This window comes from Sinocyclocheilus anshuiensis, unplaced genomic scaffold, assembly GCF_001515605.1.
Source record: "Sinocyclocheilus anshuiensis isolate Anshui unplaced genomic scaffold, SAMN03320099.WGS_v1.1 scaffold2056, whole genome shotgun sequence".
NCBI classification, from domain to species: domain Eukaryota; kingdom Metazoa; phylum Chordata; class Actinopteri; order Cypriniformes; family Cyprinidae; genus Sinocyclocheilus; species Sinocyclocheilus anshuiensis.
In genome coordinates, this window is record NW_015551026.1 from 873,863 (window position 1) to 899,805 (window position 25,943).

At 37.1% G+C, this 25,943-nt stretch overlaps 1 protein-coding gene and 1 long non-coding RNA gene across 3 annotated transcripts in view; one reads left to right on the plus strand and one right to left on the minus strand.

Moving 5' to 3' along the window:
• sema5ba (sema domain, seven thrombospondin repeats (type 1 and type 1-like), transmembrane domain (TM) and short cytoplasmic domain, (semaphorin) 5Ba) overlaps positions 1 to 25,943 on the minus strand; it is a 143,236-nt gene that overhangs the window by 113,215 nt on the left and 4,078 nt on the right. For both annotated transcript variants that reach the window (XM_016450606.1, XM_016450605.1), the window contains exon 2: positions 4,569 to 4,640. The gene's annotated coding sequence lies outside the window, so the exon portion shown is untranslated. The remainder of the gene's footprint in view (positions 1 to 4,568; positions 4,641 to 25,943) is intronic.
• Positions 1 to 25,943, plus strand: part of LOC107661139 (uncharacterized) — a 58,979-nt gene that overhangs the window by 30,705 nt on the left and 2,331 nt on the right. The gene's annotated exons all lie outside the window — the stretch shown is intronic.

Here is a 25,943-nt window from a genome sequence, read left to right on the forward strand (position 1 = left end):
CGCCCCTCCAACCCTCCACCATAGCAGCAAATCATTCCAGGAAGCTTCCACTGGAGGCCTATCTCTATCCTTTCCCTCAGTCCCACACATACACATACATCTTAGAAAACATTTCACAATGTTTGAGTGATTTCTCCACTGAACATGGTAAAAACACACGCACAAACATGCTCAGAAATATCATTTTCTCCAAAGTCACATTTAAGAATGCAACTACTCTTGCTAAGCTATAATATGCTTATCAGACACAATCATGTGCTCTACTGAATAAGAGCAGAATAATTTTTATCTCTCTTCTAACAGTCAACCTCAAACAAAGAAAGCAATCAACTAAATGAAGAGAGATGCATATTCTCGCACAGCCAGACTTTTGAACATCACCATAAAATAGGGTCCAGTTTGCAGCTAATTCTGGACAACAGGCATGAAATGTGACCAATCACAGTTGTTTCACATGCTTATTATGAACAGATTTATCTTAAATAGATCATGTAATTAAAACTAACTTAAAGGGATAGTTCACCCAAAATTGATTGAATGTTTTTTCATAATTTACTCACCCTCATGTTGTTCCAAACCTGTATGAATTCCTTTCTTCTTCTGCACACAAAATAAGATATTTTGAAGAATGTATGTTACCAAACAGTTGCTGGTAGCCACTGACTTCCAAAGTATTTTCTTTTTTCCATACAATGGAAGTCAAATGATACCAGCAAATGTTTGGTTAAAATATTTTCTTTTGCCCTCAACCGAAAAGAGAAGTTCTTATAGGATTTGGACAACTTCAGGGTGAGTAAATGATGATAGAATTTTCGTTTTTTGATGTGAACTATCCCTTTAAAGGGTTATTCCACACACACACACACACAAACACAAACACATTCAAATGTTTGGGGTCTGTAAGAATTTTTTTCAATGCTCTTATGCTCATTAAGGTTGCATTTCTTTGATCACAAAACACCCATTACTCTAGTCTTTAGTGTTACATGATCCTTCAGAAATTATTCTATTATTCTGCATACTGATTTGGTGCTCAAGTAATACTTCTCTTATCAATGTTGAAAGCAGATGAGCTGCTTAATATTTTTGAAGATACAGTGATCATTTTTTAAGGAGTCTTTGAATAGGAAGTTCAAAAGGACGGCATTTTATTTTATTTGAAATATAAAACTTTCTTAACATTATCCATGCCTTTGTCACTTAATTATTAAATGTAATGTGTCCATGCTAAATAAAAAAGTATTAATTTACAACTCAATTAACAAACTTAAAAACTAGGCAGAATACAGATACTTGATAGCAAGAACCTTAAACAAAACTCTTTAAAAAAAAAAAAAAAGTCTGGTGCTACTAACATAGAAAACATTATCATATCATGTGATTAGTCCTCAGAAACTCAAGTGCATCGACCCACTACCTTGTAAACACAAGCTGGAATGGTATCTGATTTCTACCAGCTCTTGCCAATTTTGTGAGCAATATGCATCAGACGGTCAGCAAATGGACTTTGGTCAGTCTGTGGGCCCGCCGTCTGAGGTTGAGACTGGAGACGGAGTAAATCAGTTGAAAGTCATAGAGGGAGAGAGACAGTGGGAGAAGGGCAGAGAAAGGTGAGCGCAATGAGAAGAGAACAAAAATTGGGGAGTAGATTTATGTTTCCACGGCTGCTCGAGTGCCAAGGAGCATTAGCTGAACTCATGAGCTGCAGACAGCTAATCTTTTGTTATGGGGAAATAAACACACAATGTTAGCCACCGTTTTACAGCCGCTGATCCAAGGCGGATGATAAAAGATCCAGTGGGCCCAGACCACACGGCTTAATGACCCTGAGAGCAACACACAATTTATAGGCTCTCGGTCCCCATCATCACTCCCTGCTACTAATTTATGTCGAGAAAGGGAGCTGGACTCATAAGAGAAAACAATTTTAGAGAATGACTAAAAACTGCTTTCATAATGGCAGTTCTCCAGCTAGGATCCCTTATACTTTTAGACTACGTCGTAGCCTAATAACCACAACAAGCTTGTCTTCATCGTTGTTTAGTTTGGTTGATTTATGAGACTCCGTCAAGAAGGAAAATTCCATGTAGCTGTGAACGGTTGCATCCTGTCATACAAATAAATTTGTTTGAGCACTGAATTAAAATGCATGTGATTACACCATGAGAATGAGAGCCATTAAAACAATGAGTTTGATTAATTGCTGTAGTCCTAAAACCTTCAACAAATCAATGTGTGGTAAGAATCCACTGGGAGGCACCTAATTCTTCCCGTTGTAATTGGGTCCAGCTACAATATTACGCCCCTAAATTCCAAAATCCACAAAGCCGGAATCCAAAAAAAGCAACACCACCTCTTCTCTTCCACAGAGACCAAAAACATCACAAGCATGGCTAGTTCGGTTAAGATATTCCAACTCTATACAGATGTTCTGCTTCTTTGCCTGGAGTGTTGTCAAATCAAACTTAATTGGTTTGCATTTGAGGAAACGGCTGTTCTGCAAGCAATACTTTAGAGAATTTTGTCATGGCTGCCTTGTGGCCGAGCTCTCTACCGTACGGCCCCTTCTGCCTGGTGTGAATGGCTCCTCTGTGTGACCAGCCAAGGATCTGCCGGGGGACCCTCTCTTTGTTAGGTGAATGGGCACAGCCAGACCATCTTAAGGCACACTAATGTACCATGGCTGGACCACAAAGAGTGTGTAGTAATTTGCCAAGCATAATGGCACGTCTTTAATTCGGCCGAGGGGGAAACAGACCCTTAAAAGCGAGCTTACAGATGAGGAGTCCCATTCTAGTTCCTACTCTATTCATATCGTAAAAGGGCTTGTTTTTTTCCGGCTCATTGTCATCCTGAACCAAATGTCGGCAAACAACAGTGGGTTGAAATTAAAACAATGCGGCGGCTCCTGGCCTCACTAAACAGGCCCAGAACACCATAAACAAACAAAAACAGAGCGTCTTCTCAGAAAGGCCCAATGATTGAGACCAGCTGCTAAAATTATGTCATTTAGCAGGATTAAATATAGTTTTGGGAGAAGGTGCAATGTAAAGTAAAAATACACATATAGTACAGGAGGGAGGAAGTGCAATATTTACAAAGTGCTTTGGGACTGAGAAGGTTGGAATTAACGACTTAAAGAAGTATCTTATGCTCACCAAGGCTGCATTAATTTGAACAAAACTACTGTAAAAACAGTAATATTGTGCAATATTACTATTTAAAATAACTGTTTTCTATTTGAATATATTCTAAAATGCAATTTATTCCTGTGATGGCAAAGCAGTACTTTTTCATTTTTCTTTGATAAACGGAAAGTTCAACAGCATTTGTTTGAAATAAAAATATTTTTTAATTTAATGGGTACTTGCTAAATAAAAGTTCTCATCTCTTACTGATTAGTTAGATATTTTTTCTTGCTGTTATGGGTGAAATGTATCTAAGAAATACCTGCTTTTTTCATGAGATTTACCCTGCTATCACGATTATGTTGGCAAAATCAAGAAGTCAAGAAACTACATCCTTGCTAATGACTGCGACTGCAAATGTATCTTTTCAGAAATCAATTTCAGTGAGGCTTCTTCGCAGAGCTAGTTACTTACACACCGACATACAAATGTATTTTCAGAAGAAGTCTGAAACATGAAAAAGATCCTGGTGATTTGTCAAAAACATCAACATACAAGCTTTAATTAGCTTACAAACAGCCAATTAAATATGTCAGCCTCTCTTACGTTTTCTTTTGAGGATGGAAAAAAGAACCTCAGGCTGTGCAGCTCCACAAATGCCTGCAATAAAAGTTTCAGCCCTTTCTCTTTGCCAGAACGCTCCTTTTCAGAACACTCAATTTCTGACATAGAATAAAGGGATTTGACTTGAAAGGCTCCCTGACTTTGTCCGCGGTCACAGAGACAGAGAAATAGAGAGCAAGGAGTGCCGGGGTGACAAAAACAAAAGACAAAAAGAGTAAGAAAGAGAATAGGAGGAAAACCTCACGCAGATTCTCCAGGAAGACTGGAGGTCTCCATTATGACTTGAGTTCCTGTTAAAGAAAGCTGTACTCAAGTATGGAGCAGATGGTAGAAGTGGAACTTTGACTAGACTCTTCCTCAAATTCACTAAAAAACATATCAAATGCATAATAAATACCAAACGTTCTAAATGTACAACATCTCACGTCCCTTGTCCACCAAAATAGTTCCATTTTTTTGTACCAGAGACTTTTTAAAGGCTACTCTGTTCAGGGCCTGGTTACAAATCCCTAAAAATGTTAACAACTAAAGAATTGTTTTACGTTAATGCAACAGTTAAATGATTTGTAATTTCTCATTTTACATGAAGTTTGATTAAATCAATTATGTCTTGTTCTACGTTGCGTCAATTACCTCACATGCTAACCTGACTGTACACTAGCTTAGAAAAAGTTCCAGATTAGGCAGGGGCACCTGCATCCTGCTGATGGAAAAGGGGCAAAAGTGAAGTACTTCTAAGGTTCTTTTGTTCCTCATGCTCCACATTCAGATAATTACATCTTGCAGAGTGTTTACAACAAAGAGAAACCTACTTACAGAGGCATCATGAGCATGTCATCTTTGAGGATGCAGGACTATTGCTGAAAGAGGTAGCAATCCTTCTGTAGCCTTTGGAGAGAGAATCAGAGGAAGCACATAAGTGTTTTATTTAGTGAAGCAAGAGAAGGAAGGTACATGTCACCCTACACTCATAAACAAACCACTAACCCTCTCAGTGGAATAGAAACTCAGGTCCTGGAGCTCTGTTGAAAAAGAGATGCAAGTATGTTACATAAGGAGGAGCACCAGCCACAGCTACTACACTGGGTTCCCAACCTTTTTTGTATGCTGAACCCCTATGACCTACATAATTTACTTGAAGTACCCCCTGAGATTTTAAATAATGCATTAGCAAGCACCGCAAATGACAAAGTGCTCTTTTCCAAAGAGGGTTTTTCAAACATTCTGAGTTCTTACCACCTTTTCTTTGCTGTTGCCAACAGTCCCATATACACTACCATTCAAAATTTTGGGGTTGGGAATTTTTTTTTTTTTTTTTAAGTTTTTGAAAGAAGTCTGTTTTGCTCACCAAGGCATTTATTTGACCAAAAATACAGTACAAACTTCTTCTATACAGTACAAATTTCTATTAAAAATAACTGTTTTGGGTTTAAATTTTTCTTTTTTAATCTAATTTATTCCTGTAATGATAACGTTGAATTTTCAGCAGCCATTACACCAGTCTTCTGTGTCACACGATCCTTCAAAAATTCTTCTAATATGCTAATTTGGTGCTCAAGAAACATTTCTTATTTTTTATCTATGTTGAAAAGAGTTGTGCTACTTAATATTTTTAGGGAATTTTTAAGGATTCTTTGATGAATACTGAACAAAGTTAAAAAAAGAACAGCCTTTATTGGAAATAGAAAATTAATTTTAATGCTATAAAAATTTCTGTCACTTTTGATCAATTTAATGCACTCTTGCTGAATAAAGGAACAAACTTCTTCCTAAACTATAAAAAATTCAACCATACTGACTGATAGTATATTTTTTCATACGTTATGTACTATAAAAATAACAAAACATTTATTAGGTGACTTCATGATTGCAGATTATATAAATTCATTGTGTAAAAGTTCAAGATAAACAATATCTTTTTCTTGAGTGCTACAAGTTCTTAACAAACTTTGCAATTAAAAGTGCACTACAGCATCCCACAGCTTGGACAACAACCATCCCTATACTGATAAGAGCAAAGCCCAGTTGTTCAGGACTTAATTAAGATTAGGAAAAGCAAAGAGAGAGGCCGTCCCACTTCATAAGCCTCCGCCAACCAGGCACAGGGGCTTTGTGCTCTCTTCGTCTCTGAGGATCTAGTAAAGGTTAGTTCAGCACTGTATAGAGCAAAGCAGAGAGCCGGAGTGAGACACTGGGCTAGAGTAATTAAGGAGTAAATAATGAAGCCTTTCAACGAACCCCGGCTCCTATGATCTGACTGACCGTGTGCAAAGGCCATGTTCAATAAATCAATTATCAAGCACTGAGAATTACTGCCTTAAAAGGTCACTGAAACGGAGAAGTTTTAGCCACAGGCCGATCAACCTCAACATCCTCAGATTCCACAGGTGGTTTATCTTCTTATGAAAGTCTTTTTTATGACACTCAATTACACTGCTTTTTTGCTTTTAAAATGAAATATCTCTTCCCATTACATTTTTTATGTCTTTATTAAAAAACATGCAGGCTTGCAGCTGGCAGGGTTGGATTATGGATCAAGTGGCCAATGAGGCCAGTGCCCCAGAGTCTCAGACTACCACGGGCCTTCAAAGCCTCGGGACATGCTGTCCGAGATTGGAAAAGAAAGCTGAACCAGACTGAATATAGTGCAAGTTGAACACAAGACCTCCAGAGCTATAAATAAAGTACAATCTGGCCAAATCCAGTCAATTTCTTCCACGTAACATAGCATAAGATATTTTGAAAAATGTCTTGTGTTTTATTTTCTAATACCTTATTTTGTGTTCTGTGGGAGAAAAGTAAGTCATACAGGTTTGGAACAAGGGTGAGTAAATGACCATTTTAATTTTGGGGAGAAATTTCCTTTTAAAATTAATATGAATATGAACAGGATAACTGCAGATTTGTCTTTTTTATGACACTCAATTACACTGCTTTTTCCTGTCTGGACTTTTAAAATGAAATATCTCTTCCCATTAAATTTTTTATGTCTTTATTAAAAAACATGCAAGCTTGCAGCTGGCAGGGTTGGATTATGGATCAAGTGGCCAATGAGGCCAGTGCCCCAGAGTCTCAGACTGCCACGGGCCTTCAAAGCCTCGGGACATGCTGTCCGAGATTGGAAAAGAAAGCTGAACCAGACTGAATATAGTGCAAGTTGAACACAAGACCTCCAGAGCTATAAATAAAGTACAATCTGGCCAAATCCAGTCAATTTCTTCCACGTAACATAGCATAAGATATTTTGAAAAATGTCTTGTGTTTTATTTTCTAATACCTTATTTTGTGTTCTGTGGGAGAAAAGTAAGTCATACAGGTTTGGAACAAGGGTGAGTAAATGACCATTTTAATTTTGGGGAGAAATTTCCTTTTAAAATTAATATGAGTATGAACAGGATAACTGCAGATTTTTTTTTAAGTCAAATTTAAGACCTGCTCCAAAAATTAATACTGTATATCAGTAAAGAGATTACACTGATTTAAATGCCAGATACAGTTTATTACATTACTAAAGTACCAATAAAAAAGACTTTCTGCATACTGCGGGATTTATATTTGTATGTCTATGCTTTACTACTTCCAGATGCTCATTTAAAAAGATGAGAGAGCTAAAATATTGGGGAGAAATTTCCTTTTAAAATTAATATGAATATGAACAGGATAACTGCAGATTTTTTTTTTAAGTCAAATTTAAGACCTGCTCCAAAAATTAATACTGTATATCAATAAAGAGATTACACTGATTTAAATGCCAGATACAGTTTATTACATTACTAAAGTACCAATAAAAAAGACTTTCTGCATACTGCGGGATTTATATTTGTATGTCTATGCTTTACTACTTCCAGATGCTCATTTAAAAAGATGAGAGAGCTAAAATATGCACTCTACAAAATATGACGATGTTTACTTTATAGTGTTTATAATTCATCAACAGCAAATCTTAAGCATTCGTTTGGGATAAATTAATGATATTTATTGATTACGAACTGCTCTGAAACTGCGAACCTGCAGAATGTGCAACAACACAACATTTGACTTTGAACGTGCGGCGCTGACATTCATTTAATCACAGGATTTTGATGTTTAATAATCACATTAGAGTGTATAATGATTTCGGTTTTCCCATCCTCAAATTTCAGACTTCTTAAAATGACAATTAAGATGAGGTAATTATACCATTTAAGATATTTAAATCTTTTATGGCCTTAAGGGCGTGTTTACTCTTGGCAGGTTTGGTTTGATTAAAATGAACTCTAGTGCGATTGCTCTGTTAGTGCAGTTCATTTTAATAAGTGTGTACACGGCCATCCAAACTGGTGGTGTGCACCAAATGAGCAGACCAAGACTCACCTTTTCAAGGGGTCTCGGTCCACTTCCAAATGGTTTGACTGATATACAAACACAACCAAAGACATATAAACAAACCAACAAGATGTCACATGATATGACCCTAAAATGGACAAAATGCTCAAGCATACCTGGTTCTTCTTATTACAGGAGTCATGTTGCTCATTACAGTTGTGTGCAGTAGAGGAATTCCTAGCACTGTTTTAACTCCTTTACCCATTTTCTAATCTCTTTGAGAGATACTACCACAAGTACACACATACAACGAATGCACACAGCATTGTTTTGGATGTTCTGTAAGTTCACAAAATATACATCATAAAAGCTGTCCAATCAGATTATGACTGTATTCTCATGCCTTTCGTTTTGCATCTTTGTCCATTTTAGGGTCATATCATTTGACATCTTGCTGGTTCGTTTATGAAAAGGTGGGTCTTGGTCTGCTCATTTGGTGCACACCACCAAATTGGATAGCATAAGTGTAAGTCTCGCGAGAACTAAGTTTGGTTTACAGCAAAGGAAAGTCAGTCTCCTCTAATCTTATATTGAAATCCTCCAATGTTTTTTTTTACAAATCCTCGTTTTGTACTTCTAATTCTCCTTTGCGTTTCCACATTCATCACTTCTCGCTGGAGCTTACGCTACACCTACGTCATCCGCTGGAACGCCACTTTCTAGTGAACGCACGTATAACAGCAGAAGCTAGAGATTAGTGCTGGGCGGTATGACCAAAAATTTATATCACGGTATTTTTCAAAATTATACCGGTTTCACGGTACAAGACGGTATTTTTTTTTAGATTATGGTTTAAGTTTTAAATATGGATATTTTTCTTACGCAAATGCATCACTTCACTTCAGAAGGCCTTTATTAACCCCCTGGAGCTCTGTGGAGCACTTTTAATGATGGAAGGATGCACTTTTTTTGGCTTCAAAATCTCAACCCCCATTCACTGCCATTATAAAGCTCGGAAGGACATTTTTTAATATAACTCTGATTGTATTCGTCTGAAAGAAAAAAAGTCATATACACCTAGGATGGCTCGAGGGTGAGTAAATCATGGGGTAATTTTAATTTTTGGGTGAACTATTCCTTTAAGACTATCTAAGGACCGACGGGACTGAATTACATGAGAATGTTAATCTGGAATAAAATACACTGCATTATGTGCATTTCTTTAAAGACTTTCCTTGAAACACCACAAAGAGTTCTTCAAACTCTTCACTAAAGAATTGTATCAAACTGCTGGAAATCCCTCAGGACATATGAGTAATCGTGGTTAATGATATGCGATAAGCTTTGTTCAATGGTCTCTTTGGGTAATATCAAGTTTAAGGTTACAATTCATAGCTTTACCATTTAATGCTTTTTCACAGCTGGGAATAAGCCCAGGAAAAATGATTCATTAAAGGATGACTAAATGAGGCTTATGTTAATCACCCATGTTGAATGCGACGAACCGCGCGCTGTGGTAGGAATACGATGTGCCGGCTCACTCTCGGCTCACAACTAAGCACATTGTTGCTCGGGTGGGGGATGGCAGTGCACTGTGGGCGTACTCTCCAAACAACCAGGTGTTCACTGTGGGATAAACATTTGCTAACAGGCTCCAACAAGTTCCCCAGGGCCCAAGATTAAGGGAGTCTAGCAAGCTACGGATTCAGAATGCTGCTGCAGGTGGGAAGGCAGGCTATGGTTTGATCTCAGAGTTTTAATTTAGCTGTGACTGTGGCAAAATGATTGTGTCGCTTCAGCGGTACTTTATAAAAGTTGCTCCTTGCATGTCTTGTGCAACCTACTGGTGGCCTTCCAGCTCTGAAGGAACACACGAAAAAGGAAAAACAGAAATTAAATAGTAGCACTAACCTAAGCCAACAGTTTCCAAATATTTCTAAAAAGGCAAACAACAAAAAGGTAAAGGAGTATATTACATGCATCACATTTATATATATTATATTATATTATTTATATTATAGGTAAAATACCTATAATACATTTTAAATAAAAAATAAAAAACAAAAATTAGTAACTTGATATAACACTGATAATATAGTGTTCACTGTGGGATAAACATTTGCTAACAGGCTCCAACAAGTTCCCCAGGGCCCAAGATTAAGGGAGTCTAGCAAGCTACGGATTCAGAATGCTGCTGCAGGTGGGAAGGCAGGCTATGGTTTGATCTCAGAGTTTTAATTTAGCTGTGACTGTGGCAAAATGATTGTGTCGCTTCAGCGGTACTTTATAAAAGTTGCTCCTTGCATGTCTTGTGCAACCTACTGGTGGCCTTCCAGCTCTGAAGGAACACACGAAAAAGGAAAAACAGAAATTAAATAGTAGCACTAACCTAAGCCAACAGTTTCCAAATATTTCTAAAAAGGCAAACAACAAAAAGGTAAAGGAGTATATTACATGCATCACATTTTTTTAATATGGTAAAATACCTATAATACATTTTAAATAAAAAATAAAAAACAAAAATTAGTAACTTGATATAACGCTGATAATATAATCTAAAGAAATATAAAATATAAAGGAAATATTAAAAATTTAAAAAAGATGACATTTCTTTTTTGAATAAAAAAGAAACCATGGCTGAATTCGTAAATAATACCGGCCATATATGGCAAAAGCAGAAAGATTAGTATACTTTACTGAACTCAGGCAAGTGGTACAGGACTTTGTTCATAATAAGGTCTGAAAATGTTAAATCCGATTTGGGCCATTCAATTTGATGTGTTTCGATCAGTCTCATATACGATTTATGATAATGTGACTCAAGAGCAAACCACTAGAGAATTAATCTATCTCTGCACATGGCCTAAAGTCAATGTCACCCTCATTAAGAGCCAAAAAAGACTTTCTTAATCATTAAATAAAACAAAACCTGCAGGCAGTGTGAAGAGAAAGATAGCGAGACCAAAAAAAAACATATATGTAATTATATTCTTAGACATCAAATCAAGTAAAACCAATGAATGCTCACAAACCAGCAATGTTAGCAGGATCAACATATTATTGCTTTTCATTTGCGATTGTTAACACACATGATGTTGTTATTGTTTTTGTAAATGTACCTATATAGGTCCTGTCAGGCAGTGGTCCCTTCATACGGATAACAGATATAAGAGTCATTTACAAACATGGATATGAACAGTCAAAGCAAAAAGACTCAATCTGAAGGAGAAAAAAACAGAACTGAGCATTTAGACCTATAATCTGAACATAGGCATTGTCTATATCAATTGCATTTAGTCAGCAGGATGCTGGGTATGGAAGACCCACATTAAAGGCAACCAATGAAAGGCTGAGAGACGTGGTCTAAGGCGAGAGGACCTCCTGGGTCGATGGCCCGGTGTGACTGCAATCGGAGGGACTGCAGCTGCAGTAATTACGCCTCCCACAGTGGATCTAATAACGTCCACCCTGAATCAATGCAACAAGTCTGGAGTGGCACTATAAATAGCATCTGCCAACTTGTCAATAGTTTGTGCTTGACATTATATATGCATATTACTGTCATCAACATAGATATTATGTACTATGATGTATTACATTGACTACAGAATAGGATGATGACAGATTTCTTTAATTAATGCACCAGGCTGCGACATGAGGAAAACCTCAACTGCTAACTTAAAGGAGACATATTATGCCCCTTTTTACAATATGTAATATAAGTCTCTGGTGTCCCCAGAATGTGTCTGAAGTTTCAGCTCAAAATACTCCACAGATCATTTCATTTTGAAAATGCCTATTTAGAGTGGAAGCAGAAACACGCTGTTTTTTTTCGGGCATGTCTCTTTAAATGCAAATGAGCTGCTGCTCCCCGCCCCCTTTTTCAGAATAGAGTTGCGCCATTACAGCTCGTACCTGCTAAAAAAGATCTGTTTTGGTTCTGATTATCATGTTTATCGTGCTGAAATCATGCGTTTTAAACCATATGAGTTTAAACTTCAGATATAAGGTTTTCTGAGAGCACACATCCGAAGCACACGGGCAGAAAGCGGCTGTCACAGCATGCGTGTACTAAACTAAGTTCTCATTCACACACAAGTTTGTTAAAAACTCACAAGTTACAAAAACAGTCGGTTATGTCTGTGAAGGTAAACAGCTGGGAAATAAATCGCATGTTTATTTTAGATCAGTGTGGCAGCAGCAATATACATTAAATAAATCAATAAATCCACTGCTCTCTTGTCTCCTCTAAGGCTGGGACTCTAAATAGTGTTCTGTGCTCGTCTGTGCAGCCAATGACAGAACAGTTAGCATGTTTTGCTCAAACTTTCACCATGGCAGTAGAGCTGGTACACTGTTGTTGCTTGCGAAAACACAATAACGGCGCCGTGGGTGGAAACTTACAAATTAAGAGGCGGTAATATTATAATGAGATCCCTTTGCCACGTCACCAAGGGAGCGAAATCAGATGTGCTCGTTTTCTCAGACGCTTGCAGAAAAAGGCTTACCAAAATAAAAGTTACTGGGTTAATCTTTTTCACGTTTCCTTGGTTGGTAGATGTACTGGGGACCTGATTATAACACTTAAAACCTGGAAAAGTCAGATTTTCATGATATGTCACTTTTAAGTCTCTCCTCAAAATTACGGTTTACTGTTTGTTTTAGTCAAAGTAGAATTCTAATGCATTATGTCTAATGCACACAATACCAATCCTGTGATGATTTTCAGCTCCCATTACTTCAGTATTCAGTGCCACATGATCCTTCAGAAATCATTCTAATATGCTGATGTGGAGTGCAAGAAACATTTCTTATTATTGTCAATTTTGAAAACAGTTGCGCTGCTTCTTTTTTTTAAGAAATCATGATACAGTTTTTTTCTAGATACTTTGATGAATAGAAAATTTAAAAACAGCATTTATTCGATGTAGAAACACTATAAATTTCTTTACTGTTGCTTTTAATAATACATCCTTGATGAATACAATTATTAATTTGTCAAAAATAACAAAATAAAATAACCAAAAATAAAAAAAAATCTTACTGACCCCAAACTTTTGAATGATAGGAATGTTTTTAAGGAAATCACTGGACTAATCACTGGATTTGCTAAATGGTCAAATATACACCGAAATCAAATCTTTGAAAGATTTTTTGAGGCACTTAGAAATAAATAATATATCAACAACCAAAATTGTATATTCAAATTTTCTGAATTATGTTTGTAAAAAAAATTGTTTATTACTTTTGGTTTGAAATAAATTCTGATCTATATCTATAAAGTCTATAAATATTTCCTACCTGCAGTAGATTCAGTACAACTTCTCGCAGTGACTGTTTGACCAATACATGAATGAGTTTTTTCCACATCTGCCATCTGATTATTAAGTAGATTTCAAATAAACTTGCCACACAATCCATGAAATGGCACCCAAATCATGGTTGGTCACTTTACATGTTGGTCAGATATTGTTTCTGGCCCTATTAAGCTGTGAATTGGAACAGACTTTATACAGATGGTCATACGTGTGGCTCAACTTCTTGCATATTTCTGAGAAACCTTCTTTTCAGGCTTTCCAACTTGAGCCACTACTTGCTTTGCAATTAATATTGGTTCTCATATGGGTAAATATCAATAGCAAGGCATGAACAGAACAACAGAGTCAATAACAAGCGAGGTAAATGGCAATATATCACAACTACACTGACAGCAAAATTATATACCCATATGTTTGAATTACAAAATACATTCCTCAGTAGATAAACGCATGGATTCAAATTGAGCATGTCTTAGGAGGAAATTGAAGTAATATATGTGTGACTGGGGAATTTAAGATTCCTGACAATGAACGGGCAATAAAGTCTGCACTGAATTTTGAACAGGAATATGTCAGATTACACGACCACATAAAGTGAAGCATGCAAAAGCAGGATTTCGTATAAAGGTGCACTGGAATTGCTTCAGCTTTGCAGAGCACCCAAATGACTAAATAAAATTTCAATTGTAGTTTCGAGCGTCTGTCTGTGACGCTACATCAAACATCAGCGACATCTAAAGCCAAGATCACAGCAGAGTTTCTACAGCACTCAATGCCTGGTGCCATTAAAAGTTCAGTTTCAATCTCAGTTTATGCCAAATAACTTGCTTCATCTCATTGTTGGAGTTCTAAGCTAATGAACACACTGGAACTTTTCTATAAATGAAACTGAATTAAAGTCAATGGATGAAGTGCCAATCCTGTGAGTAATTACTGCCAGTCAGATGAATCACAAAGCCACAGAATGCGCTCCCTCTCCTGATGGTCAACAGGGTGATTAATGATTCAGAGTAAACCTCTCGCTTTAATGAGATCATTACAGAAAACAAATAACCCCTGGATGGGCGACCTAGCCGTCTTTTTTTCAAAGCATCGGGGGCACACACTTAGTTTACTAACTTAATGTAAACATGTTAATCAATCTATAATTTTTTAATATGACTGTATGAACTCTTTGAAATATTATAAACTTGGCCTGTACTTGGATGGGACACCTCCTGTGTAAACTAAAGTTGCTGGAAGAGGTGTTAGTGAGGCCATCAGGGAGTGCTTACCCTGTGATCTGTGTGGGTGCAAACCAGGCCAAATTTCCACATTGGTCCCCCATAGCCTCTGAATCATACCAGCTATAAATTGACTATATCACATTCCTCTCCACCAAAAACTGGTGTGTGGTTAGCACTGTGGTCAGTGTTCGAACTATACCGTGGACTTTGGGGGAGCCCATTTGTTTATAGTTCGCACCGACTGTGGTGCACTATGGCTGCTGTCGCATCATCTGGACAGATTCTGCACACTGTTGGGGTTGAGTTTCTTGAATGCTTTGAGTGCCTGAAAAGCACTAAAGAAAATGTTTTTACTGTCTGAAACGTCTGAAAGCTTGAAAAATTTCAAGAAATAATTATATAATGAAGCTAGAAATAATTATATAATGTACTCCGATACAAAAAAGCAAATGAATTAATGGAGCACAAAGTATTGTTTTTCATCTGATCATGTGATCTCAGCATAGCTATCACCATCAGGTTAATTTTCTTAATGTTTTAACAAGAAATTAAAAACACAAACATATAAATACATATACATACACTTTTTGGATTGGTAAGAATTTCCTTTGAAAGAAATAATACTTTTATTTAGCAAGGGATGGATTAAATTGATCAGAAATTAGTTAAGACCTTTACATTGTAAAAAAAAAAAAACTCCTCAAATTCTCCTCAAAGAATAAAGTTTCAAGATTTCTACAAAAATATTGAGCAGCACAACTGTTTCAACACTGATAATAATACAAAATATTTCTTGAGCATCAAATCAGCATATTAGAATGATTTCTGAAGGATCAAGTGACACAAAGAGTAATGGCTGCTACAAATTCAGCTTTGCCTTCAAAGGAATATTACATTTTAAAATACATAAAAAAACAGTTAATTTAAACTGAAGTGAAGTGAAGTGACGTGTAGCCAAGTATGGTGTCCCATACTCGGAATCTGTACTCTGCATTTAACCCATCCAAGTGTACACACACAGCAAGTAGTGAACACACACACCATGAACACACACCCGGAGCAAACGCAAAACTGTGTGTGTATATATATATATATATATATCACACAATTTTTTTTTATCAAATGCAACTTTGGTGAGCATAAGAGACTTCTTTCAGACCTACATTCAACATGATTGTTTTCCGTTTCTCTCCTGTCACAGTGGGCTGGATGGAGCAGTACAGTGTGCTCTGAATGTCGCTGTGGCAGGAAACTACAGCAGCAGAGGGAGGGTCTTATGAGCAGCATCTCTATCAATGTCATTATTAAGACTTCAGAGGGCAGATGTAAAGAGGAGAGATAATTGACGTAGGATCAAACATACACTCGCTCACATATAAATGTCTGTGAGGTCTAGCATTCATTAGCGGCGGAGATCCAAAATAGATAAGCAACACATTTGTAGATAGTGACTGGAGGGCTGGAGGATCAACTTTTGAACATAAGCAGTGTGAGACGAGCCACGCATTCAGTCGCCGCTTTTTCTTCCCCTGTGTAACTGGCAAATAACAACACCAAAGCAGCACCTGCCTGCTTCATAACGTCATGACTAACAAAAAAAAAAGTCCAGCATAAGATATTATTGCATTCTATAAACATTATTTCTATGTATGTAGGCTCCAGACAGATATATACGGCCATTGGGGCACATGCATGGCCGTTTCTAGACATTTGGAGGCCCTATAGGCAAAATTGGAGGCAATGCAACAGATCAAACATCAGTTTTAAAACTGAAAACTTATTGATCAGATACACTAGCATTCAAAACTTTGGGGTAAGTAAGATTTTTGTTATTTTTTTTTTTAAAGAAAATACAGTCATTCAGCAAGGACATTAAAAAGATCAAAAGTGACAGTAAAGAATTTACAGTGTTACCAAAGATTTCTATCTCTAATAAATGCTGTTCTTTTGAACTTTTTAATTAATCAAAGAATCCTGAAAAAAGCATCACCGTTTCCACAAATATTACGCAGCATATCTGTTTTTATCACTGATAAGAAATGTTTCTTGAGCACCAAATCAGCATTAGAATGATTCTGAAGGATAATGTGACACTGAAGACTGCTGAAAATTCAGCTTTGCCATCACAAGAATAAATTACATCTGACAACATATCAGCCAAACTTACATGCTAAAAAACAACAACTTACACATAGTAAGAAACAGTTATAAAAACTGAAACAGAAGTGAAACAAGTAGTAGGAAATGTTTTAATGCAAGTCATTCACAGCCACTTTTCTGGTTATTAAATCTGTATCTCAAAGCCTGATCCATCCAATTCATTAAATAAAAGGTACTCTTCAGGGATAGGTAATGGTGTCTTACCTACTCAAAGCCCACATCTACTTTTCTCATGGTGACGATGTAATCTATCTCAAAGAGACATGTGATTGAAAAAAAAAAAATCTGACATTGGCATTGAATTCACTTCTATTGACAGTGATACTACCTTCTAAGAGAGAAGAAAAAAAAAAGACTAAACGCAGCACAACGGCAGCACAAATTGGCCGTATACACTTAACAAGCTTCTATTTTATGTATTGTTTATTCCACTCACAGTACAGTGGCAGCAGTTCTGTCATTTTACAAACCCTAATAAATAGAAGTACGCTTTTGTAAAGTCAAAGGCTGGGCTGTCGCTACATTGTAAAACTGCTGAGGGCTGCCGGGCTCAGTGCCAACTAAGAAGCAAAAAGACATGTTTACTGTTAACAGTTGGAGGGAGATTGGTATTTGGGGGGGCATGTGAAAGTTGGCTCAGCACTGGATCTAAACCTCCAAGTATCAGCTCTGCATGCCTACGAGATGAGCAGACCACCCTAGGCCAGATGAAATGGAACTGGTACCATAGGGGGCAGAGAGTCTCATGAGGTGGCCCTTAAGCTTCTTTCCCATGAAGGCGTGAGTAATGGAAGACTTCAATTACATTGGTTCCATACATTTTCCCAACTGGTGGGTCGTGACCTGAAAAGGGGATTGCAGGTCTTTTTTGATACAGGCATAGACAGCTGGGGAAAGTTAGGTATATGCTAAAATAATAGAATGCAACTAGTCATATAATCATGCATAATTCAAGGGCTATTTCACCCAAAAATGGAAAAAAAATCTCAGCCTAATGGTGTTCTAATCCTGTATGACTTTCTCATTTCTGTGGAACAGTAAAGAACATTTTTTAAATTTTTAACAGTTTAAATCAGTGGTACCCAACATTCTTCAAAATATCTTCTTTCAAGTTCTACAGAAGAAAAAAATCCATACAGGTTTACGACTTCAGGGTGACCAAATGTTGACAGAATGTTCATTTTTGGGTGAATTATGCCTCTGATATGCCTTTTATTTTACTAAGGCACCCAAAACCAGAGGCGGACAGTAACTAAGTACATTTACTTGAGTATTGTACTTAAGTACACTTTTTGAGTATCTGTTCTTTACTTGAGTATTATTTTTTCTGGGAACTTATGACTTTAACTTCACTACATTTGAAAGACAAATATTGTACTTTTCACTCCACTACATTTCTATCAAGGTCCTCGAAGTAGAAAGTCGTTACTATGTAGCAGCTTTGAAAGTCAGTGGGTGATTTTTTTTCTTCTCTAAAACGTGTGTTGCTGGGTTTTAAAGCAGGTTTGATTTGTTTTTCTTCCTTATCACTCTGTATTTACAGGATTTCACTGTACTGTATTCAGTAGGTGTAATGTATTCTAAGTTGCTTCAGAAGTATTGCAAGTACTACGTACAACAATAAAACAGTGCATTGACATAAAAAAGGAAATTTACTTTTGGTACTTAAGTACTTTTAAAAGCAAGTACTTCTGTACTTTTACTTAAGTAAAAATCTGTCTTTACAACTTTTACTTGTAATGGAGTAATATTTGACCAGCAGTATCTGTACTTTCACTCAAGTAATGGAGTTGAGTACTTTGTCCGCCTCTGCCCAAAACACTGTATATCTTTTGTTGACATCAACATCAAAAACTGCATTCAATCAAACTGCTGAATTAGGTCACAAATCCATTGTACTTTGGTAGAAGCAACATGGACAGGTTGTGTCATATGCCACCATCATCAATCCACATTATATGAGATTTGTGATAAGGACAAACAAACTACAATGCTTTGTTGTGCACCTCAAATCATTAAACCTCTGAAATTCAAATGACATTTACAAAATCATTGGGCCGATGCAGTACATGCTAATATTAATAATTCAATGTTTAGCTTTAAAGGCAATTTCAGTATAGTGTTGTATTTGATGTCCAACGTAAAATCTGGAGAAGTTGAGTCACACTAGTATACAAGACCCTCTGCAAACTTTTATCATTATCAGTTTATGAATATAAAGGCATATATATCTATATCCATAATATCAGGCTACAGAAACCTGGGGGACTGATTATGTAAGCAGCTCGATGGAGTTTTATTGGTGGTCTGATTAGTGGGGCCAATATAGTCGTGCCAGACAGACGAGGTACATCTTATCTCAAAGCGTAAATAAATACAGATGGTGAAATTAATAGAAACCTTTTCATATGTTTGCTGCATTTCCTTTAAATCACAAAGAAAAACCCAATACCAAGATGGCTCTGAAGGTCCTACAATGCATTATTTACAGTCACCATATTGATTTATTTATTTTTTTTAAATTGGTTGCACTCTAGGGACACATTGCCTGGATTCACTGATTGACTGAACTGGTTATCCACCGCTCTTCCAGAGGGTCCTTCATCCACCTCCATGTGTGCCTTTGTAGTTCAGAGTGCGTTGGCATGCAGGTCCATATCCCCCCTCAAACCCTCTAAAACTTTAAAAACTCGGAAGCTTTCAATGGGGCCCTTGTCCAAGGCCTTGCACTCTACTGTTAGAAGGGGAGGTCTATAAGAAGACATTTACTTTAAACATCAAACATTTTGCCTGCCTGATTTACAGAAGTGTGCTAGTATGGCACTTTCTTCCTAGGATGTGTTCCTGTGCTTGGCACCTTCCCTTAAAGGGTTAGTTCACCCAAAAATGAAAATTAGCCCACAAATTACTCACCCTCAAGTCATCCTAGGTGTATATGACTTTCTTCTTTCAGACGAATCCAGTCGGAGTTATATTAAAAATTGTCTTTGATCTTTCAAGCTGTTTAATGCCACTCAGCGGGTGTTGCATGCATCAGTCCAAAAGAAGTTAAATAAAAAGCGCCCATCCATTAAAAAAACCTCACACGGCTCCGGGGGGTGAACAAAGGCCTCCTGTAGTGAATCGATGCGTTTTTGTAAGAAAAATATCCATATTCAAAACGTAATAATCACTTTAATGTAGCTTGCGCCAACAGTCCTACACGGAAGCAGCTCCGGGCGGATGACGTATGAGTTCAGCGTTGCACATGCGCCGGTGAGTCTCGTGAAACCAACGTATGTTTACAGGATCAAAGGAAGCAAAGTTTCCTTACTTTACCAAAGGAAAACCAGTCTCCTCTTGGCTTATATCGAAATCTGGCTTCTCTTACATGACTGCAGTGACAAGGTTGCTAGTCGTCACTAGTTTTTCATCCATCCATCTACCCTGACCTGTTTTGACACTGGTTATTCTCAGACTATACATACTGCATACTAGGAATGTGCCTAAAGCAGAATACATTGTTCGGAATTTCAAAATAATGACTTCCAAATAATGTAAAACACAATGGTTAGACTGATAATACAACAAACACAATGATAAAGTGGCATTTTTAAGTAACATTTCTAAAATTAAAGCAGTGGTGATTCTGTAAATCCATTATGACTAATGTGTGAACTTTATGAAAATGGTGTGATTTCAGGTTCAAATTTTTTTTAGGTTTATTTTACATAAATGTTAACAAAAACAGAAATAATTTCAGAAATTATACAAGGTATTGTTGCTATATATGGAGCTAGCTTTTAATTAAGTTTTGATGCACTTCCTGTTTAAGGCCCACCAACGAGTTCTATTCAAATTCACATGCAGATCATTTTGTCATTGCAAGAGATATCTAATCCATTCATCCATCCATGTGTCCATCTATCTTCACTGCACACCCCAATGCCCACTATATAAATATAGTAGATCAAATAGTACAGAGCACTCAACATGACTAAAGCAGAATGTGGACTGACATGCATGCTAGCAGGACAAGCAGTACCAAGAAAACTGAAGGAATTTTCATATGGGTCACATGAGAATAAACCAAAAGTCTGAGGGCTGCTGTGAGCTGCTCTTGACTAATGGTAAAACAAGGACAAAGTCATCCATCTATGTTTATAGATTTTTAACTGAAATCCCCATTACAGGTTATCTCGAGCGAATTAAGAAAAGCTACTTAGCAGAAAACCATCCCAGCCCAAGGATAATATTCAAATCCTGACATTACTCATTACCCTGCAAGGACACAGATTTGGAAGTTGGAAGTGGGGACAGGTTCATGCGCCCACAACTGTAATTTCACAAGAAAAATTATTTCCACCAGATCTTTGAGCGGTAACCACTCTTCACCATACATTGCATGTGAAATAGAATGCATTATGCCAAAATCAACAATTCAAACTGTACTATACTACATTGTTGTCACATGATCTCATCACATTGCATATTTAACTAGCAAGCGATGTCCACTTGGTAATATAAACAAAAATATATTTCACAATCTTTACAGTATGAGAGTTCATGAGAGAAGATGAATGAGATTTTGAATTAGATCTTTTCAATAAATCACTTGTTCACAAAACGTCTCTGAACAATTCAGTTCACATTCCTAATTCTGACTATTCCAGTTTGAAATCATTATTTTTGGATTAGAGCTTTTCAGTTAATCAACTGATTCAGCTCACAAAACAAGCTAAATCTCACTAATATGCTTCTCGAATTTAAGTCACTGACTTAGTGATTGGTTATTTGCAGAGTAGTGGCTTGCTAGTTTTTTGTTACAGATGATGAAAAGCCATGTTCATAAAATGGCGCGTCAACATTTACACCACTAGGCCTAAGCGTTCTCCCTCTTTGCTATTTCCAACAAACTATCAGCAAAAGCCGAGCCTTCAGACTCCCCATACATTTAACTCACCAGTTTTGGTCATAAATCTGCATAAACTTTATTATTTATTGATAATGAGTGCAGGATGGGATTAGCATTACTCATGGAGACAGGGCGGTCCCTGGATATTCTGTGTTGATGTGGACTGGACATTAATCACTGTCAAACAAGGTTCTGTCTGTCGATGTGTTTGAGACGGACCTTTGTGCCCCAACCGAGAGCTACGTCTTATCACTATAGAAACAGCAACCAACCACACTACATACAGGCTAGACTAAACTAGAAAATAAGTTCTTGGTGCTAAATGTATGACTATATACTACAGAATGAACAACAACAGCCAAAACATAAGTGTAGTCTTCTAGTTATGAACTTACTTAATATATGCCTATCTCTTTAAATCTGTGGTATGCTTAAACACTTCTTGACTCAAGATAAGGCCAAATATGACTCACTTTTCCCACGGCTATGGAAACCTAGTCCGATCTTCTTTTTTTCCCTCAAGGGGGCAATTTATAGACATTTACGGGGTGTAAGACATATTGAATCCATGTCTTTAAGAAAGGAAAGGCCCCAAGAGGAAGATCACTTCAGGTCAGAGAGATAAGAGGCTCGATCCACGGCATGAATCTTGAATGCACCTGATAAGTGACTTTGGTGGCTTTTTCCATTCTGAGGCCTTTTGTTCATCTGTCTTGCTGTATTCAAAAGTGACTGAAAGCAAAGGGCAATTAATATCTCATTTTACAGTCAGAGTTTACATGGTCTGTCATTCTGGATCTGAAAGGCATTCCATTCAAATCTACATTTTGGAAATATGCCAGGCTATTGTGCCCTTTTCGAATTACCTATCAAAATTCAATATCAGAGTTCATACACTTCTGAGAATGACTGTTAGCCAGAGGATGAAAGAAAGAATTGTCAGACTAAATAATAACCCTTTCTTTTATTTAGCCAAGCTGAATGAAATTGATTTCTCTGTTTCTTTTAGAGGTTGTGATAAAAATCAGGTGTGCAAACACTGGATTAAAGATTCTCAGTGGACTGTCAGTGACAGTGAGAGGTCAGAGAGTAGAAATTCTATATCTGTAGAGTGGTGGCTCTACATTTGTGTTCATAATTTAAGTAATTTAAGGCCATCTTGCTTCTCACAGCTCAGCTCTGGAAAGCGCTGAAATTATAATTTACCTTATGATTCAACTTTAAAACAACCCAATTTACACAATCAAAACCATTTAGCAAAATGTTTTTCTGTAACAATATTTCTAGACTCAATTTTTGAACCAAACGACCAGATCCACTAAATGAATTGGACTTCCAATACTTAAATATGAGACATTCTAGGAGAACATTCTATTATCACCAGATTTTAAACAGTGATGTAGAATTTTGTCACACTACTTGGAAAAAACAGCGTGTTACTGGAAAAGCTACTCTATTTCAAAAACATCTGAACTATGGTGAATCTGTTTAAAATGTATTTAAGCTAGTAACAACAGTATTTTATTCACTCTAATGCTGGACCATCCTGTCGATATGGAAGCTAATTTTTGCTTCAGAGTGAAAAAAAAGGTAAGCTGACTATTGACATCTCTCATCTTCATGACTTTATAACTCACAATGGGATTTTATGTCTTATTTTAAACTATCTCACAGTTACCAGCTTTATTTTTCACTCTGAGTGGCTTCCATATCTATAGGGTAACACAGATCATTTGACTGCAAATTGCTCATTCACCTTTTTCCAACAGAAATAGATGAGCGATATTATAACTAGACATTTTACCTTGTGAAAAAGATATAGGACAGAACATGAACATTTTAGGGGAGATAGCAAAGTGCCTCGGACCTGGGGTATTAAATCACTAGAATGGGGACAAGGTTCCCACCGTGCTCCACAAAAGCACTAACACCCAGCTCCCATAGCTGTGCAGGGTCACCCATTGCACTGAATGGGCCCCCTTTCTCCAGCTTTTGGGGGCTTCACCAACAACACCATCAATGGGAATAGTGTTCCTCCCCCACAATGGGCAAATCAACTGTGAGAGCATTTTGGTCTCTACCCTTTTCCCCGTCTCCTCATTGAAGCTTCCTTCGACCGAACAATGCCAATGAAAAGATGCATGCCTTCACGTCCGCTTGCATACAAGTGCATCCCTCCCTTGACAGCGGGCCGAAGAAAACCAGCCTTACAAATATTAAAATGACAATCCACTGTTCACTATGACAAACGACAAACAAATAACTTGAGTTCTCAAACTGGAAGTATTTGCATCTAGACATTTGCTATATTTATTAAAGACATTTCGCCACTCATCTCACTGGCTTCGGGAGCTGACAGGAACTCTTGAGAGAAAACTTCAGCCTGCTAAGAGACACAATTTCTCAATTGCGAAAAAGGTGGGATTAAGGAAGTATAGCATTCGTATAATTAGAACCCACAAGAGTGAGCAATGCGTCTCGCTTGATTTGTGTAGAAACATCTCCATGACAACATAGGACGTAATTGTCGGTTCCAAGGCTTAATTGTTTGTTGTATTTCAGCTGCCGTCTGTCTGAAAAACATTTGGCAAAAAAAAAAAACCAACAACAACAAACGTGTTGACAAGATAAGACTCCAGACAAATTGAGCGCCTTCAATCACATCAAGTATTAATTAGGGCTGCAGACAGCGAGCAGCTCAGCCGTATCACAGATCACATTTCACAGACCGAGTAGCGCCCCGCCATTCATCCACACCAGGTTTCTAACATTCAGAAGGGTTGCGCTACGGACAGTTGCACATTTGAAAACAATATGCAGCCACATATTATGAGAAATGAACAGACCAAGATGATAATCCATCAACACGATTGTTTTTCCAGCCTAGCTCCAGATGAACTGTTTGGGGAATACGTTTAATTCAACACACCCCACCATCCCTACCCCCTTGACAAACAAAAGACAGCAGGGCGTTCCTACAATATTCTTGAGAAGCAGCCAAAGGCCACCAAACTCCTTCTGTTCCACCCCTTGATAGCAAGAATAATAATGAAGCATTTCATGAAAAGCAACAATTCACACCAATCAGGGGATCAACATTTTTCCCGTTTAGAGACGGCCTGGGAACGCCATAAACTAAGTTTCCTCTTTCAGAACCAATGGCACCACAGGTTCAGGATATGTTGCATTTCTGCCTGACAAGCCACTGGGGCAAAATTATGATCATTCTTTGAATGGTCAAGTTAATCATGGCTCTGTCTCTCTCTCTCTCTCTCTCTCTCTCTCTCTCTCTATATTTCAAAGCTTTTACTTGCAAAAACCATAAATTTGACAGTATTTGACAGAAAATTACATATAATGTGATGTTAATCCATTTAGTTTTTCACTGTATAAGTACACTGTAAAAAAAATCAGTAAAAATAGGGTGCACTTTATTAATATGAATTTTCTATTTTCTACGGGTGTTTTACCTGTATTTTGAATTTTGCACTTCACTGCTTTTTTTGCGGGGGGCAAAGTGGTGCGAGTCATTTTTATGGAATGGCACACATAAAACATCACTATTACCTAATACTACATTTTATATCAGTGTATCACTTAATGACAGTCTATGTAAACAGCAAACAAGAATATGACCATGGTCCACAGTCAGATTCTTTATTTAGCTAACAGAGAGTCTTTGAGGTGCTTTCTGCCTGGCAATCATTTTGCACACATGTGGGAAGCAGAGGTATGAGAACATAGCATTTAAAGCGAATCATTCAAGTATAACGCCCTATTCATCTTCATAAGAACTTGTTAGTTTGTCATGTGAGAATGCATCATAGTACCTCTGTAGTAAAGGGTTTTGAAAACAGTTGGCAAAATAATAACAACAATAAGAATAATAAATAAATAAATAGAATGTCAAGTTTTACACAGAGTTTATATTTATCATGTACACTCTCTACATTATGAAAACTGGTAAAACATTAAGAAGCTTCTTTCAAAAGCTAACACAAGAGATATGGCACAAACAGGCATGGCTACCAGGTTGGGAAGATTAAATAAAACACTGGCCACAACTGCAGAGCATGAAAGCTTGTGGAGGCGTGTTATCAATGCAAGAAAAAGGAAATGTCAAATGAAAAATCATTTTCAGGATACATAACCAGCAGGGCAGTATCAGCGATTATTATGCTTATTACACAGCGAACGTCACTTAGAGACTTTTTAGAAGAGCCTGTTAGAAACCTTCCTTTAAATATGGTTTAAAAAAAAAAAACTCAAGCAATGTGTCAGGTCAGAA